This window comes from Coenobita brevimanus, chromosome 2 (assembly GCF_032717465.1).
Source record: "Coenobita brevimanus isolate Jiangsu-jjx chromosome 2, ASM3271746v2, whole genome shotgun sequence".
In the NCBI taxonomy this organism is placed as follows: domain Eukaryota; kingdom Metazoa; phylum Arthropoda; class Malacostraca; order Decapoda; family Coenobitidae; genus Coenobita; species Coenobita brevimanus.
Window position 1 is genome coordinate 10,791,109 of NC_136955.1, and position 6,917 is coordinate 10,798,025.

The following is a 6,917-nucleotide window of genomic DNA, read 5'->3' on the forward strand; positions in this document are numbered from 1 at the left end:
GTTTGTAGTTACATAATTGTAATAAGTGTAACATAATGCAATCGTTTGTCGTTACATAATTGTTACATATCGTTTGTAGTTACATAATTGTAATAAGTGTAACATAATGCAATCGTTTGTCGTTACATAATTATAATATGGAGTTACATAATTGTAATAATTGCAGTCCTAACATATGCTGCGGTCGATGATAGTGATGATGTGTCATGCCACGTGCTTGTGGAGACAACAATTTGCTTTTTTGTTTGTAGTTTATGTGGTATTTTGGCATATGTAGTAACACTTACACTTATTTTCATTTCTTTGTTATGTGATCTTACTCTATTTCTCTCTTTTTTCTTTCTTACTTTTTCTTTCTTTCTTTTTTTTTTTGTATGTATTGATTTTCCATAGTTTGTTTTTCTTCGCTTGTGTACGCTTTTTCCATGTTGTTCATGGTTGCATAATTACTGGCTAATTTCCTTGGGATACTTTTTTAAAGTTTAGTTTATATTGCACAGAGATTATAAAATGATATTATATAGTCCCATATTTTGTTATTTTATATAAAAAATATATAGACATATATACAGTATTAACTATATACACTGACTTGTTGTTCACTTGTACCTATCGTGGGTAATATGTGTGTCAGCACTGTGTGGAAATCATTGTCTTCACGATTGTGTTGAAGATGTTCACTCTTGCTAACGTCATTTGTGTTGGCCATTTTTTTTTTTTCTCTAGTTTACCTTGTAACTTAATTTATATGTTTCCACTAGGTAGCTTTAATTAATAAATGTTTAATACAGTTCTTTTATTCGCTCACTGAGTAACTGTGATGGTATATTTTCTTTATCACTTTGTAGATATAATAATGTATAGCTGTATGTATGAAACACGTATTTTATGCAGGTATAAATGGTAACACTCGTTGGTAGTAAATAAGTGTTATAATAAATGAATGAATATATACAGTGTAGAATATTTATTGTTGGTGCAAGTATTTAATGATTGAATTATGAAGATAATTGAAGTAGGTATATGAATTTAAGTTGTAACTATACAGCACGTTTTATATGTTTGTGCAGAAGCTTATTGTCTATCACTGTGTATTGTATAAATGAAGTAACTATGTAACTCATTAATTTTTACCGTGGTGGGAATGGTGTTAATGATGGTGCAGGTGGTGAGTTGACTGACATGGCGTCTTTTCAGCAAGCACGCATGATGGACGTCGACTTCCCACACTGGTAGCTGTGGTGAGTGAATGAGTAGCGATGAGTAACTTGAGTGAAGACGAGTAAGATGAGTTGTGAATATGGACTTGGTATTTTTTTCTTGTGATTTACTCGTTGTAGGATGAAGACTGCTGCTACTTGTGCTACTTGTAGGTGCGTGTAGAAGATTATACAGACGACTCGTCGAGTTGTTATTTGTAGTTGATTGTAGATGGTTGTAGTTCGTTGGTTCATCGTAGAAATTGCAAGATCGTATCAATATTTTGTTAAACTACTTGCAAGGCGTCGTGTGATCACTTCTAAATCAGCGTGATGATCGTGGAGACGGAGGGGGCTGGTTGGAGAGAATACTATCAGGAGCTGGTTGTAAGTTGTTGGTTGTGAGAGGTATTCTTGTTTTCAATCTTGATATTTTGTAGGAATTCACCAGTCTCTTCGGAGGCGTGGGTTCGTATCCCACCGCTGCCACCAAATGTCATAAAAGGACTTTGTAGTTCCTTTGTGGTTACTTGTAGTTGAGTTATATATATATTAGACTTGTGGACGAGCGGTGGTTATATTTGAGTAGCTTTGTAAGTAGCTAATCTTCTTTCCCATTTGTCATGTAGTGACAGGAGAGGTAAAGAATAGTATGGGACTATTTTTATTTATCTTGGAAATATTAACAAGTCTCTCACTCACGAGTGAGTTGAGCAGAGTCCCTGTCTCCCTGTCTCGCTCTCTCAGTCTCTCTCTCAAGTTGCTAAGCCTTTTCTCCTTCTGACCTGCCTGTTCTAAGGCCTGTCTCCTTCTGAGCTCTCTTTCCTAAATTCTGGTGTAGCAGGGGTTGTATCACGTGTGTTCCTTGTGAGTGGAAAGTTCTAGAAGCCTGTGTGTGAGTATGTGTGTATGTGTGTGTATGGTCAGTAGGGCTTTGTTCACCGGTGGATTGCTGACAACTAACTGCATCATCTCCTTACTGGCCACTGTCGTCAGCTTTCCTCAGTGTAATTTGCAAGCTCATTTCCCATTCCCAGGCTCGCATAGAGCTGTCTGCCTATCTATTTATCTATCTATCTATTATGATTTGTAACTACAATATAGTCCCAATACACTGGTTCTTAACGAGAGAGAGAGAGAGAGAGAGAGAGAGAGAGAGAGAGAGAGAGAGAGAGAGAGAGAGAGGAACGGAAGGACGGAGGGACGGACGAACAGATGAAGAAAGGGAGAGGGAAAGGTAGGAAATGAAGAGAAGCGGAGTGGTCAAGCCAATAGTAGAGAGAGAGAGAGAGAGAGAGAGCAGGAAAGTGAGAGAATGGATGGTGAGGAGGAGGAGAATGAATGGGAGAGGAAGAGGGAGACAGACAGATATACCGTAGAGGATGGGTGAGACTGGCAGTGAAAGTATAGATATAGAAGATGGAAAGGTTGGTTAAGAGGGAGAAGAAGGAACAGAGAAGCAGGAACAATAGAAACGAAAGAAGTTTAAGAGCAGAAAGAAAAATAAAACGGGGGAAGGGAAAGAAGTAAGTCTAGAAGGAGGAAAATAGCGAAAGGGGGAAGAAGAAGAGGAAGAAGAAAAAGAAAGGGGACTGGGGGAAATGGTTGGGGAAGAAAGGAAATGCAGAAGAATGAGGAGAAGACAAATAACAATGAGGAATTGAGCGAAAGGAAAAAGGACGGAAGGATAGTGAATAGGATGGGGATGGGAACAGAGAAAGATGAAGTGTGCCTCTATGTGCCCAGGCAGCTCGGTCGGTTCGGTACTAGCTTCATGTTCTGAGGATGCACTAAACTAGCTTCGAGCCCCTATGACTTACCGTATTCTGTGTAATATGCACGCTCACAAACAACTCTCCAGCATCCACTCTTACACCATACCACTCTCTACCACCGCTGTCTTCTGTTTCATCGTCTGTGTCTTATTTTAGTCTACCCTTCACCAACCGAACACCATATCATTGTATACTAATATTAATTTCTACTTCTATCCTACCCTTTTCCTATCTTACACCATAATACCGTTTACTGTCATTCTCTTCCTTTTCCCTCTCTTGCCTCACCTGATGTCTTATAAGTGTCCTGCCTTTCTTCTCTTTCCCTCATGACTGTACCCTTTCTGTGTGTGTGTGTGTGTGTGTGTGTGTGTGTGTGTGTGTGTGTGTGCACGCGCAGAGACAGATAGACAGACAGACAGTGCGAATAACAGTGCACTTGTGGTAGTATTGAGGTCGAGCCGAATATTAGGTATTGTCACGAATCCACTTTAGTGGGAGGGTACACCACTTCGCATTTGATGAGAGAGAGAGAGAGAGAGAGAGAGAGAGAGAGAGAGAGAGAGAGAGATCTGTGTCAATTAATAAACATTGTCACAGAATTCAGTTTTAAAAGATAACACATTCTGAACCCTAATGAATACAGAATAGAGAAATTCACACCGTGGATTCTGATATTTTGGTTCTAGTTGTTGATGCTGCTGTTGTTGTTGTTGATGATGATGGTGATGTTCTTGTTGTTGCCGTTTGGTTCTTGCTGTTGATGGTGGTGCCTGAATTTTTGTTGTTATTTTTGTTACGTTGATAGTGTTGCTAGACGTTACTTTGTGTGTGTGTGTGTGTGTGTGTGTGTGTGTGTGTGTGTGTGTGTGTGTGTGTGTGTGTGTGTGTGTTGCTTGGTTGTCGGTGTTAATGATGGTTTTACTACTTGTTACTGTTGTTGTTGCTGTTGTTATGGTGGTGGTGATGGTGACAGAAGTTATGGTAATTGTGGTGGATGTGGTGGTCAAAGATTTGCTGTTTTTACTGTGTGCTACTGGTGCTGTTGTGGTGCTGGTGATGGGTTGTGATGGTTTGTTGTGATGCTGATCGCTTTACTGATCACATTTTTTTTTTTTTTTAGCGACGCCAATGTCTTCGCTGTTTATATCAGGTGGGTTTATATGGATGTACGGGAAGAATGTATGCATGAATATAATTATGTATGTGCTATATGTGTATCTAGGAATGAATGTATGTATATATGTACTGTATGTTTGCATGTATGTGTTTATCTCATTAATGCCTGATCAGGTCTAGATTAAATTTGCCATCCATTGTGGGAGGGTCTGGAACATTTTTTGGATTCCTATCAGTCAAAGGTCAAAGGTCATGGGAGAAGGTCAAAGTTTATCGTGCAGCTTTATTTTATGTATGGCTGATTCAATCTCAAAATTTTCATATACATTATGGGCGAACCGGGGAAATTGTCTGATATTGGTGGAGCTCACTCAAAGGTCAAAGGTTGTGGTAGGAGGTCAGAGTTCAGGGTGCAGCGTATTTCATGCATTCGACCGCATCCGACCTGGATCATAATTGGCAGTTAACATATTGCGTGGATCTGGAAAAACGTAAAATGATTTTGGTTAAGATAGATCAAAGGGTCAAGGCCACAGGTGAAGTGCTGTTGTCCTCAGAAAATTAATTTTTGTGTTGTTAGCGGTTGTGGTGGTGGTGGTGGTGGTGGTGCTAAAGTTATCACTGTTCTTGATTATGTGATTTTGTCGCCAAGGTTAATGTGCTTTTTTCTTGTTGGTGGTGATGTCGATGTTGTTGCTGTTGTTCCTGTTTTTGTTGTTCTTAATGTTATGTTTGTTTGTTTGTTTTTTCAGATGAAGGGGATGGTATTTTTTTAGGTGGTGCTGATTTTTTTTTTTTTTAACTGATGCTGTTGTTGTTGTTGTTGTTGTTGTTGTTGTGGTGGTGGTGGTGGTGGTGATGTTGGAGGGTATTGTGCTGGCGATGGTGGTGTTTTTGTTTTCATGGTTGTTAATGTCGTGGAACTGATTCACTGGTCATATATTTTTTTGAATTCTCAACTGTGTTACTGAGTCAGTACTGTATTGCGTTGCTGTTGCGATGATGTTGGACGTCACACACACACACACACACACACACACACACACACACATATATATATATATATATATATATATATATATATGCCAACGGCCATGCCACGTTGAGTACACCGCTTCCCGTCCGATAAGCGAAGTTAAGCAACGTTGGATCTGGTTAGTACTTGGATGGGTGACCGCCTGGGAACACCAGATGCTGTTGGCATAACTCCCTACGTGTCAAGTGGGGTTGGTGGAGGATTAGTGCCCCTCCCTGTAAAACAATTAACTCTAAGCCCTTGACCGCCCCGTTTGGGATACATGGCGTCTGGCAATGGATGGATATATATATAGCCTACGGGAATAACTTCACAATAGCGTCACATGAATAAAGCTTGTCCACATGTTTCCCCTTCCTAATTTCGGAAAAGGATTGTGACTGCAGGGGTGGACAGGAGAGCAGCATTAGAGTTGCACGGTTATGTGGCGGGTCACTAGGGAGGCTGTGTTGCTGAAAATACAAGTGGAAATAACAGTGGGATAACTCTGAAGGTCGGTCGCACACAAGGGGCTGACAGGCAGTGCTCTCAGGTTTGGTATAATTGGATTCCTAGATATAATTTCTACTTGTCCATTTGTACCATTATAGTGCTTGGACGCTTATTAATACACTGACTATTCTGTCTACATTAACTTGGCCTAAACTGCCATCATTCTGTCTTAAAAACATATCTGTAACAAGAGATTAAAAGTAAATTAAGATGATAGTCACGATCAAGTGCCTTCGAAAGAGTTCCTTCCTGTACTTTTGTCTTTCTCTGCCGTAAGGTTACGAGAAATAGTCAGCAGTATGATGTAAACCACTGTTACGCTAAGATGGATAATCTGTGTTTGAGGTTTATATTGGTGTACAAAGGCATCTGCTGTTAGGAAAAAAGGAAAAGGACAAGAAATATCCTTATCTGACGGTTCTGGGAAAAAGGCTAGCAAGACCAATATAGACTTTCTATTGCTGTATGCAGTCCTTCGGGGTTACCCACAATAAATTACTTGTGTGGCAATAGAAGGGAAAGAATAATCCCAATCCACTGTTCTTTCCAGTAAGTGGATAGGATGAAAAGGTGTGAAAAAAGACACGTAACATAATAGTAGAGGAAAATAACTAGTGCGATGGAAGTCAAAGTGCAGTCTCCTATCTGCAGAATGTGTTGACACCCATATCATATGCATGAGTTGCTAACCATGGTCAATAATCAAAATGCTCTTCTTACCTGCATAACAGATTCATTAGAAGAATTTGTTGCCAGCAAAGTTGGTCATAGTGCTGAGTAATGGTGGTATTATCAATTACTTGTAATCGATTACATCGATTACAAGGTAAAATTTTTCTCTAATCGATAATAGTTCCCAGTAATCGATTACCAAACGATTTCTCCCAGCCTAGATTACACGTTAAATATATATTATAGACACGTGCATAACAATGGATTTTACGCTATACACATTAATCTGTTTTATAATAAACGCATGAATTCATAAAGATGTATGTAAAAAAGAGGTAGCTGAGAATTAATAGCGTGTATGTGCGAGCGGAATAAAAAGGCGGGGCCTCAGACATTGGAGAAGGCATTCTAATACAACACCAACTCGTACGTGCAGTTTCTATATGCTGCTGTGTACTGTGTACACTGTGGCGGGTGTGCACTACACAGCTGCCAGCTGTGTGGCAGTGTGTGAGTCGTGTGACTGTGCGGCGGGCGGCTCGGCAGATCTGATTACTGGTTAATTAAATTTGCAGGTATTAACAATGTTTTCACTTTTCCCGGATCTTCTTCTTTAACTTAATG

The 6,917-nt window shown here is 39.7% G+C and overlaps 1 non-coding gene across 1 annotated transcript; it reads left to right on the top strand.

Moving 5' to 3' along the window:
* The first annotated feature begins 5,177 nt into the window (after positions 1–5,177).
* Positions 5,178–5,296, top strand: LOC145392643 (5S ribosomal RNA). Its single transcript, XR_013896052.1, has one exon. It is a non-coding gene; the product is annotated as a 5S ribosomal RNA (ribosomal RNA).
* Positions 5,297–6,917: the final 1,621 nt, after the last annotated feature.